Source organism: Taudactylus pleione, unplaced genomic scaffold, assembly GCF_031769625.1.
Source record: "Taudactylus pleione unplaced genomic scaffold, aTauple2 ptg000352l, whole genome shotgun sequence".
NCBI classification, from domain to species: domain Eukaryota; kingdom Metazoa; phylum Chordata; class Amphibia; order Anura; family Myobatrachidae; genus Taudactylus; species Taudactylus pleione.
This window is the reverse complement of record NW_028284753.1, coordinates 17,747,727-17,760,249: the sequence shown is the minus strand read 5'-3', so window position 1 is coordinate 17,760,249 and position 12,523 is coordinate 17,747,727. Positions and strand designations below refer to the sequence as shown.

At 44.2% G+C, this 12,523-nt stretch overlaps 1 protein-coding gene across 1 annotated transcript in view; it reads left to right on the top strand.

The window, feature by feature from the left end:
• The window catches only part of PRPS1 (phosphoribosyl pyrophosphate synthetase 1), a 169,955-nt gene that overhangs the window by 49,114 nt on the left and 108,318 nt on the right, over window positions 1-12,523 (top strand). The window lies entirely within an intron of this gene.

Here is a 12,523-nt window from a genome sequence, read left to right as displayed (position 1 = left end):
AGGATTGTTTCACAATGAACAATTTGAAAAATGTTTCCTACAAAAATATTTTAAAAAATAAAAGGATTAATTTTAAAATAACAAACAAATGAGAATTTATTTTGTATGATTAAAAGAGGATTATGGCCAGGTGTTCCAATTGTAACATACAGAAGTTTTGAACATAGGGCCTGAACATAGCGCTCGCTCTGAATCAGGGCCCTCCTCCCTGCAAATGGAGCGGCCTCCTGGCCGCTCGCATAGCTGTGGGTGACCACCCACAGCATATGCGAGCGTCCATGACCATCGGGCTTGCGACGGAGACCCTGCGGTAGGGTCTCGCTGCCGCAAGCCTTGGAGTGATTTTGGCTCTATCAGAGCTAAAATCACTCCCACTGACATCACTAGTGATGTCAGTGGGGCCGGCTTCAGACGGTAGGCGTTCCCATGGGAACGCCTCCGTCTGGCAGGCACGCCCACCAAAGGGGGCGTTGGAGAGCCCGTCGCTCGCCGGGTCTCGCGCATGCGCACGACGGAGCTCCCTCCGTCGTGTGCATGCGCATTTGGGTACCATCGACCCGCTTGCGAGCGTCCTGACGCTCACGAGCGGGTCTGAATGACCCCCATAATCATTATTGGCCCACAATTCATAAATCATTCATGACTAAACAAGGTGCAATAAAAAGAAGAGAAATTTATAAAACTAGTTAAGTCAAGACAGCATGAAAAATTGACACAACAGTTTATCAAATCATTAATAGCATGATGTATCGATCATCAAATAATTTGGCGAGCATGGATGATGTAATGGTTAACATTACATACTAATTCACTGCACAGTTTTGGAATATTGGCCCTAATGTCTGGAGTTTATATATTCTCCCCATGCCTTGCATGGGTTTCCGAACTGGCACTTCGGTTTGGACTCCAGCAAACCAGACATTTTAGGGCCTGATTCAGACCCACTCGCGAGCGCTGAACGCTAGCAAGCAGGTCGATGTTGGCCCAGTGCGCATGCGCGAGCCCCGGATAGCAACGGGCAAACCATCGATCCTGGTCTAGTACCGAAGGGGGCATGCTGTCGATGTTGAGTGACAGCACGCCCCCTTTGGTGGGCGTGCCTGCCCAGACGGAGGCGTTCCCATGTGAACGCCTACCGTCTGGGGCCGGGCCCACTGACATCACAAGTGATGACAGTGGGAGTGCTTTAGGCTCTGGTAGAGCCGACAGCACTCAAGGGCTTGCGGCAACGAGACCTTACCACAAGGGTCTCGTCGCAAGCCCGATGGACTTGCGACGAGACCCTTGTGGTATGGTCTCAAGACCATCGCGACCATCTTCCTGGCCGCTCGCTATAGCTGTGGGTGGTCACCCACAGCTATACGAACGGCCAGGAAGCCGCTCTAAAAATCAAGATGGAAGGCCCCGATTCAGAGCGTGCGCTCTGTCAGAGCGTCCGGCTCTGAATCAGGGCCCTAGTTTGCTCTTGACAAAAGATAACCCTAGGGGGTAAATTTACTAAAGTGAGAGTATTTAGAAGTGAGTTTTACAAGTGATGTTGCCCATAGCAACCAAAAATAAAAATTAAATTATACAAAACTAAAAATAAGGAGGCACAAGGCAAATATTAAAGATAAGGAGGCACAAGGCACATTTTTAAAACAAGGAGGCACAAGGCACATATTTAAAACAAGGAGGCACAAGGCACATATTTAAAACAAGGAGGCACATATTTAAAACAAGGAGGCACATATTTAAAACAAGAAGGCACATATTTAAAACGAGGCACAAGGCACATATTTAAAACAAGGAGGCACAAGGCACATATTTAAAACAAGGAGGCACAAGGCACATATTAAAAATAAGAAGGCTGGCACATATTAAAGATAAGGAGGCACAAGGCACATATTTAAAACATGGAGGCACATATTAAAGATAAGGAGGCACAAGGCACATATTAAACATAAGGAGGCCCAAGGCACATACTAAAGATAAGGAGGCACAAGGCACATATTTAAAACAAGGAGGCACAAGGCACATATTAAAAATAAGGAGGCACAAGGCACATATTTAAAACAAGGAGGCACAAGGCACATATTAAAAATAAGAAGGCACATATTAAAGATAAGGAGGCACAAGGCACATATTAAAGATAAGGAGGCACAAGGCACATATTAAACATAAGGAGGCACATATTAAAGATAAGGAGGCACAAGGCACATATTAAAGATAAGGGGGGACAACTTGCCCCCCTTTATTTTTAATATGTGCCTTGTCCCCCCTTATCTTTAGTGTGTGCCTTGTGCCTGCTTATGTTTAAGATGTGCCTTGTCCCCCCTTATTTTTAATATGTGCCTTATGACATGGCACACACTAAAGATAAGGGGGCACAAGGCGCATATAGCAAATAAGAAGGCACATATTAAAATAAGGAGGCACAAGGCACATATTAAAAATAAGGGGGGACAACTTGTCCCACCTTATTTTTAATGTTCCTTGCCCCCCTTATTTTTAATAAGTGCCTTGTCCCCCCTTATTTTTACTATGAGCCTTGTGCCTCCTTATTTTAATGTGTGACTTGTCCTCCCTTATTTTTAATATGTGCCACATCATAAGTCACATATTAAAAATTAGGGGGCACAAGGAACATATTAAAAATTAGGGGGTACAAGGAACATATTAAAAATTAGGGGGGACAAGGCACATATTAAACATAAGGAGGCACAAGGCACATATTAAAAATTAGGGGGGACAAGGCACATATTAAACATAAGGGGAGACAACTTGTCCCCCCTTATTTTTAATAAGTGCCTTGTCACCCCTTATTTTTAAATGTGCCTTGTCACCCCTTATTTTTAAATGTGCCTCGTCCCCCCTTATCTTTAGTGTGTGCCTTGTCCCCCCATATTTTTGATATGTGCCTTGTCCCCTCTTATTTTTAATATGTGCCTTGTCACAAGGCACATATTAAAAATATGGGGGGACAAGGCACATTAAACATAAGGGGGCACAAGTTGCATATTAAAGATAAGGGAGCACCGGGCACTTTATATAGTAAAAATAGTGCTCATTCTGGCAGCACTACATTTTAAGATATACCTAGACACAGGAAAAAGAGGCTGGTCCGTTGAGTGAAGCAGCAGCAGGTTTAGCTGAACTGCTCATGCCGCTGTGGAGCTGATCCTAAAATGGCCACCAGAAGGGTGAGGTCCTCGCTGGCGTCTCCTTTTATAATTTCAATAAGACAGGAGGGCTGGGTTTGCTTCGGCGGGAGAGGCAAACCCAGCCCTCCTGTCTCTCACCAGATACAACAGCATCCAATCAGCGACGCACCATACGCACGGGGAGCGAGCGGCAGCCGGAGATAGCTGACAGCTATGTGAGCTGTGACAGCTCAGCAGCCTGTCAGCACGGCAGGGCGTGGGAAACAAGTAAGAGGTCACAGAGGACAGCAGGGCGCCGGGGTGCTATAAAAGGGGCAGGGCGCTTTTGGCTATAAAAAAAAGGGGCAGGGCGCGGCGCCCCACGATAGAAGCCTAGTGTGAACGTTAAAAGTCTTCTGTCTGAATACTGCCCTTAGTTCCAGGACATTTATAGAGCGCTGGTTCAGGCTCAGGAAATATTAAAAGGCAGGCCTGTCCAGGCACAATCGGACAAGGCCACCACAGTAGCCTACCTAAACCATCAGAGAGGCACGCGGAGCCAGGCTGCCATGTTGGAAGGTTCAAACATTCTGGTCTGGGCAGAATGTCACCTCCCGGCAATATCAGCAGTGTTCATACCTGGAGTCCTAAATTGGGAAGCGGACTTCCTAAGTCGGCAAGATAAGATATACATGCCGGAGAATGGGCTCTTCATCCTCTGGTATTTCAGAACCTAGTGGACAGATGAGGTCTTCCAGAGATAGACCTCATGGTGTAGGACCATGGATCCTGCGGCCGAATTTGTGGATGCTCTGGCAGTAAGGTGTAATTTCAGACTGGCGTATCTTTTTCCTCCGTTTTCCCTTCTTCCCATGGTCATCAGGAAGGTCAAGCAGGAAAGCAGTACAGTAATATTGGTAATTCCTGCTTGGCCCAGACTCCATTGGTTCACCAACCTGCAGAGTCTCCATAGACAATCTGTGGCCTCTTCCTCCAAGGCAGGACCTGTTAATACAGGGTCCCTGCCTGTATCCGGACCTTCCTCGGCTGTGTTTGACGGCATTGCTCTTGAGGCCTCAGTCTTAAAGGCAAAAGGTTTTTTTCAGTGGTGTGAAGTATGACCCTAAGGTGTTTAGGGTCTTGAGTGCTTTCTTTTCTTCAGGCCAGGTTGGACAGAGGTCTCCGTCTGGCTACTCTGAGGGTGCAGGCCTCTGCACTGTCGGTTTGGTTTCAGAGAATGGTTGCCACCTTGTCTGATGTAAAAATATTTTTCATGGTGTTCTGAGGGTTCAGCCTCCCTTTGTTCCCCCGGTAGCCCCGTGGGATTTGACATTGGTACTCAGGGCTTTACAGGCTCCTCCATTTGAACCCCTGAAATCACTAGACCTGAAGTGGTTGACAGTGAAGACAGGTTTTTCTTCTAGCTATCGCTTCGGCAGGGTCTCTGATTTATCAGCCTTATCTCTTCGCTCTTCTTTTTTAATATTTCATTAGGATAGAGCTGTTCTTCGTACCAGGGCCGGCTACCTTCCTAAGGTGTGCCGAAGCTGGATAATTGGCTGAGACAGAATCTGTTTAAAATTAAATCTGCACGATGCCATTTTGCTAATGGCCACCCAGCGCCATTTTACTGAATCTCACACATAAGTACATACGGCGATGCCATTATTTAGCGTCGTGCGATGCCCACGCAATGGAAAGATGTTAAGTCCTCAATATATAAATACAGACAGTTACTAAAACATATTATATGATCAACCCTGCAAAACACGTACCACGGTGTACTCCACAAAACACGTAGTCGCACAACGCTAACAAGCGTCTCTTCTTAATACCCCAATACTTACACTCTACACACTTACATAAAAAGGTTCCCTAGCATTAAAGTTAATATTTAAGGTTTTATTCATTATCAGTAATGTTGTGAAATACATGTTATTTGATATCTAAGGTTTAGTGCATGATAAGCAGACCGTGTTTGGTGTCATTCTAAACCACTGTGTCTTTGCAGATTTCCGGTTCCATTGGGGAAGAAATCGCAACATGTGTCTGCAAGCTATGGATCATAGAGTTAGGGATTGAAATGTTTCCTGTAATGCATCTAGTTATGCAGCGGGAAAATGGACACAAAGAGCTGTTGGAGGCTGGAATGTGACCATATGAATTGACCTATGAACTGTACTGTAACAGAAGAACCAGGAAGAACCACCAATGGAATCATGTCAAACTGTTCTATCGTATTGCCTAACCCAGTAAGAGTATATATGCAGGCTCTCTGAAACTAGATGCTAGTCTTCTTGCTTTGCTGTTGACGGAGGTTTCATCTTTGATGCCGGGATCTGGATCCAGAGCGCGTGCGTATGTAACGACTGTACCTTGTGACTGTATGATTTATTTGCGCTAATTGTATTTAGATCACAGCGTGTAACCATCTGCTTTATATTGAATAATAACTTTTTGTGCTTTGCAACTACAATCAAAGTCTGAAAGGAATTATTTCTTGTGTGACTCAAAACGCTAAATAGCGACAATTTTAGAGTGTATAGATAGGTAGGAATCGATAATTGGGGGCTCGCAGTGTGAAATCACGCTACCGGTCACAAGGTAACACTCTGTCAGCGATCTCTCAGCAAAAGGGTGAAGGCGCCATAAGCAGGGAAGAACGCATTTTGCCTTTGAATACCTGCTACCACTTTGTTGCTGAGAGCCCGCTACCCGTTATTGCGTGAGTTCAAGGACGCCGATTAGAATCCAGGGACCAGGGAGGAAAAAGTTTGTTTTCCTTCGTTGATAGCATTTCATGTTAAAACGGAAGTCGCACAATAGCGTAAGGGTAATAATAAGTTTTGTGTCGTAGTCGCATTATTGTGTATGCGACTAGTCACACAATAGCGTATACGTATTTCCTGTATTGCTGCCACGTGTTTTAAACAAAGCCGTTGAGATTGCATTGTGATATTGATAGATAGCATTGTTGTAAATATCTTGATCAGTGTTGCCATAGTCTGGGAAAACATGTATTTTTCTGCGCAGAAAAAGGGTGTGTAACAGTGAACATTTGTTGGTAGGGGTAATATGTTCCCTAGTTAAGGGTATCGTAGGACTCTTAAGTGCTAGGCGCCAGGTGTCGGCCTAGTGGCTCGGTAGTAGATACCGCAGTCTATATACATAAGCAGGTGTAGTTGTTGTCTTTGTTGTAGGTATCAGTTCTCAGTGTGATTGCAGTTTTCAGTGATCTGTTAGGGTTATTTGAGCATTGTAATTGAACCGCACAGTTGTGGTAAATTGTGATTGTGAACTGAGTAGCGGGTGGACGAAATCACTGAAAAGTGTAGGTGTTATTGGAATGCCTAAATGCTAGCAGTGAAAGGTAGTCAAAAAGGGATTAGGTGCGTGGAAGCAGCCTGGTTATTCTTCCATAGATGTGTGGGCGCATCCTGTTAATATCGTCCACAGGTAAGTGAAAGTAGCCGTGACGTTCTTTCACCGGTCTAAATCTCTATTGAAAAGCTTAGGGTTATTTTCCCAGGATGGGAGCCAAGCAAACAGATGTTAGATGATATGCTGCTGTTGGAAGCGCCACTTGGGTTGGCACGGCATATTATGCATACTAGGTACGGTGCTTATGCAACTAGGTACTGTGATGTATGGTTTAAATTGACGAGGAAGAGTGTTAAACAGTTTCCCAGAATTGGCAGCTTTGATAAGGAGGTATTTAACAATGTCTGAGAGAGCATCTGTATGGTGCACTCTCGAATTAAAAAATTAAGGTATAACGAGTGTTCAAAGTTGTGGCAGCATGAGGGGGATGCGTGACTTAGAGGTGTGCTCGCGACACAAACTAGCGACACGAGCACGATGCAGGAGAGTGCGCACGCAGCGCTAAACTGCGGTGCGTGTGCGCCGTGAAAGAGCACGCATAGCAAGGTAGCATTGCGGAAGGTATTGCCAGTGGTTCACGCGCACCACCACCGCCCTATGCGGATGGGGGTGGAGGTAGTTGATGTAAAAACTCATAAAAATGTAACAAGTGACTTGTACCCTCTCTTGAGTAATCACAAGGAAAATGTTTATAATGTGGATGATGAGCCTATTGTTATGTCTGCCATTTCCCATGCTGTACACATGTTAGATGCTACATCACAACTAGCATGAGTGGTGGCCCCATCTTCATCAGTGATATACAGGAAGTGTTAACATCCACTGCACCCATAGAGGAATTAGTTAACCCTATACGTAGCAGTAATAGGCTAAATCTCCAGCCAGGTAACAAGGTCAAAGGTAGCAGCACGGCCGGTCTCCATCCCATCCGGACAATAACTTTTCCAAATGGGAATGCGGATGCGAACGGTGTAGTGCCCACAAGGGAGGTAGCAATGCATTGTCCTTAGACAAGAGCTGAGCTAAATTCCATAATGAATGATTTCCCTGATCCTAAAAAGGAATTGTCAAAATGCCAAAGATTTTTGAAAAATTTGGGTTATGCTCACGAGCCAACCAATAAAGATTGGCGAGTGGTGTTAAGGGCTTGTCTTCCACACAATACCGACGTGAAAAAGTTTATCACGGATTGTCTATTGGATGGAGATGGTCCCTTAACAGACGAGGGTAGCCAAGGTAACATTACCCGCATAATAACTCAATTGGGTGTATATTTTCCAGTAGTAGTTAACTGGAGTAAAATTTTCACCACAAAACATAAAGAGTGAATCTGCAGAGGATTACTGTACCCAAGCTCTGCAGGCTATCACCCAGTACACTGGGATAGAAGATATTAAAGATAGCACTTATTGCCTGGCAGCAGCGGCTCCTACTAACTTACTGGGAAGGGATTTGTTATGTAAGATGGTATGTGTCATATATTGTACCCCTGATGGTATATTTCTATATATCCCAGAGAGAGTTGCACACGAGATGAGGGATATGATGGACACTCCCCAAAGTATAATGTATCACTTTACCGGTTCAGGTAAAAATCCATCTCTGGTAGATCAAATGTTATCCCAAATATCAGATTCACTTTGGACCAAGGATGGACAGGACATTGGATTAATGGCAAATGTAGCCCCCGTAATGGTAAATCTAAAAAGCGGTAGGCAAGCTCCAAAAATTTCCCAGTACCCATTAAAACAGGAGGTAGAGATAGGGGTTTATCCCATAATTGAGAGATTATTACAGCAGGGAATTTTAGTCCATACAGCGAGTGTAGCCAACAGTGAAAAAGAGTGGTGGGAGGGATTAAAGGTTGGTACAAGACCTTAGAGGGGTTAATAAGGTAGTAGAGAACCAATTTCCTGTAGTGCCGAATCCAGCTGTCATTCTTATGCAGATCCCACCAAATGCAACCCATTTCACTGTCATTGACCTCTGTTCTGCTTTCTTCTCTGTACCTCTTCATCCTGACTCTCAGTACCTATCTGCTTTTACATACAGTGGTGTACAATACACATGGACACGATTGCCCCAGGGTTTCATAGACAGCCCAAGTATCTTCTCCCATTCCTTACACGACTGTTTACAATCTTTTCAACCTGCCAATGGATCTGTTCTAATACAATATGTGGACGATTTATTGTTGTGTTCTGATTCGTTTATGTCATGTTTGAATGATACTAAACTTTTATTGCTTCATCTCTCGCAAACAGGACACAAGGTTGCTAAGGACAAACTACAGCCATGCCAGTCCAGGGTTAAATACTTGGGACATTGCCTAACCCTGGGGTTACGACATCTGACAAATGACAGAATCCAAGCCATACAGACCATGACACTGCCACAGAACCAACAGCAAATTTGTACCGTCTTGGGAATATGTGGATCCCGGGTTTTGCTATTTTGGCCTTGCCATTACAGGACTTGGTCTCTTCCTCAAAGCCCGATCGTGTCATACACACAGAGGAATCAGAGCAGGCTTTCCTTAATCTTAAGGATAGTCTGACAAGAGCACCTGCATTGGGAATACCTGATTATGAAAAACCTTTCAACTTGTATTGTACGGAAGCTAATGGTTGTGCAGCAGGGGTCCTCACACAAAAACATGGTGATGCCAATAGGCCCGTAGCTTACTACAGTGCACAATTGGACACTGTGACAAGATCACTCCCAACGTGTTTAAGAAGTGTAGCAGCAGCTGCTCTAATGGTCGGTAAGAGTGAGAATGTGGTATTAGGCCATGATATGATTGTCTATACTCCCCATGTTGTATCTGCTTTGCTAAACTCTGCCCAAACCCGACATGTCTCCTCAGCTAGGTTCACAAAATGGGAACTAGCCCTAAAAGCACCTGCAAACATCACCATCAAAAGGTGCAGTACCTTAAACCCAGCAACATATTTACCATATGTGCAACATGATGCACAAAGGGTGGAGAGAGGTGAGTCGCTGGCGAAAGGTGAGTTCTGCAGTTATATTGATGCACATGATTGTATGGAATATCTGAATCAAACCTTTACTGCAAGACCTGACACGGGATACACCTTTAGAAAATGTGGATGTGACATTTTACACGGATGGGAGTTGTCATAGACAAACTGACACTGGAGAGTTATGTACTGGTTATGCTGTGGTAAATGACGAAGATGTCATAGAGGCCGAACCTTTAGGTCTACCACACTCTGCCCAAGTGGCGGAACTGGTGTCATTAAAGAAAGCGTGTGAATTAGCAGAAGGTAAATCTGCTAATATATACACTGACTCTAGGTATGCCTTCGGGGTGATACATGATTTCGGGGCTCTATGGCTTCTGAGAAATTTATTAACAGCAGCAGGCACACCAATTGCACAATCCAGACATATAAAAGGGCTACTGACAGCGATCCAATTGCCTAAGACAGTGGCGGTAATTAAGTGTAAAGTCCATACATGTGAGGATGATCCGGTGTCACTGGGCAACAACAGGGCAGACTAAGCTGCCAAATGGGCAGCAGGGTTAAAAGTAAATGTGCCAATTAACCAAATGATGTTTCAAATGATTGACATGCTGAAATTAATTGAGATGCAAAATTTGTGTTCCATCCAGGAAAAGGCAGTCTGGAAGTCCAAGGGATGTGGGTAAGAGTCTTCTGGACTCTGGAGAGATGGACAAGGTAAGCCAGTGGCTCCCAAGGCGTACTACCCAAGCCTGGTTGAGGCAGCGCACGGTCTGACTCACTTGGAAAAGCAAGGTATGTGCAAATTGATGAGAGCATACTGGTGCGCACTGGGTTTTTCTTCTCAAGTGGAAAAGAGAGCAATGTCCTGTCTGACCTGCTTGAGGAAAAACATTGGGAAAACGATCCTACCGGACCATCCCACATTCCTCCGACTGACTGACCTTTTCAGGTAATACAAATTGATTTCCTCCAATTACCACCCTGCAGGTATCTCATGTATGTATTAGTGTGCACTGATGTGTTTTGTAATTGGGTTGAGGCATATCCAGCTGCCACGAATACTGCTGCATTTACTGCCAAGAAAATTGTTCAGGAGTTTGTATGCAGATACGGTATCCCTACAATTATTGAAAGTGATAGGGGTAATCATTTCACAGGTGATGTCTTCCAAAATATGTATAAGTTGATGGGTATTAATAGTAGACTCCACACTCCCTACCGACCACAAGCCAGTGCCAAGGTGGAGAGGATGAATGGTACTATTAAAAATAAATTAAGTAAAATCATGGCCGAAACTGGACTGGGTTGGCCAGAAGCACTACCACTTGTCCTTCACAGTATCTATCCCCCTTTGAAATACTGTTTGGTAGACAACCTCATTTGATTATAAGCCCACATGAGGATTTGAAAAGTAACAACGAGGTTACTGTAAGGTATCTTATAACAATGAGTAAACAGTTAAAACAGCAACAGCAGAAACTGATATATGCCTGAAACTGTCATGATGTTGAACCTGGAAAAATTTTTATGATCAAAAATTTCTTGCGTTCAGGTTGTCTGACAGATCGGTGGGAAGATCCGTATCGGGTGTTGCTGACTAGTACAACTTCATTGAAGGTGGCGGAGAGAGATACCTGGGTCCATTCCACTCACTGTAAGAAGGTCAACCAACCGGTGGAGAAACAAAGCGGAATCAAGGCAGATAACGTAGACCTGTCAAATGCGAGTCTGTTCTGGGGTTAAAGGTTACAGTGAGATACCTGAGCTAAAGAAATTTGTAGATCAGTGTTTTCAGCAATGGATTGGTCTGCTGTGGTTATCTTTGTGTGTTCTCCAGAGTCCTCATTGTCTTGGGTTGTTTCGGGATATCGGGTTTCTGTGACAGAGGACGGAGAGGGGAGTTGATGTTGATATCAATGGAGTAGAGTCGAGAGAAGGAGTGCTAAACCAACCGGGGGAGTGTCTGACCGAACCCAGTACAGTAATTGCTAAGAGATCTGCTATTCTGGATACTCGGAGACAGTGTGAAGGTCTATCGTCTGAGGATTATTGTATGTGTGAGTTCTGTGGGTCCGTAGTCAATGAGAGATGCATCCAACAGTGCCAACCTAAGTATACCCAGTATTGGGGTGGGTATCCTTTAGAGGATTATCATACCATGGTGGGCAAAGTTTTAAACCAAACCGACTGTTGGGGGTGCTCTCACGTGCCCTAAGGACAGCATAATGTAGGATTAGTGCCATTTCCATTAAATATCTCTGAGATAAGAAATTTCTTAACACCAAACCACCCCATTTTAAACTCCACCAGTACCAGGTAGATAAAACACTTTTATGTTTGAACATTACCAACTCCAATGAACCAGGAAGTTGGGAGGTGACTGGGAATAACCAGTCGATGACCTCACTAAGAGCTCATTATGAGCCTATGAATTATGAACTGTTACACACAATTAGGTCGGGTGGAAGACACTTGCGGTATAAATATACACTAAGTAACACCAAAGAAACGTTTGGCAGAGTACCAGAAGGGTACTGTGCTAGGGTTATACAACCAGAAACATGTATTAGCCAGATGGGAGAACCTGAGATAGGATCATTTGTTAGGGAAATGTGTTGGATGATCATGATGCATTCTATTCCTTATGTTCTCCCCGATTATGTATATTTTATATGTGGAAGGAAAGCGTATAAGTGGCTCTCTCCGAGTTCCGAAGGTTTGTGTTATCTGGGAAGAGTACTTCCAGAGGTTATGACTCTTACACATGGCAAAATGCTTGGTATTCATAAAAACACACCATCGCCATATCTTCACACACAGTATGAACATAGAGACAAAAGAAATATACCTGGTGACGTACATAAAGCCACACAGTTAATTACTGAAACAACTGGCTTTCAAATTTTGGTAGCATTGGATCCCACAAGGATCGTTCGGGGTACACTAAATTTTAGATATATCAAAGATCTTGCTAAATTAATAGATATTATCACCGAGACGTATGATGACACATTTAGGTACACAGGTAAG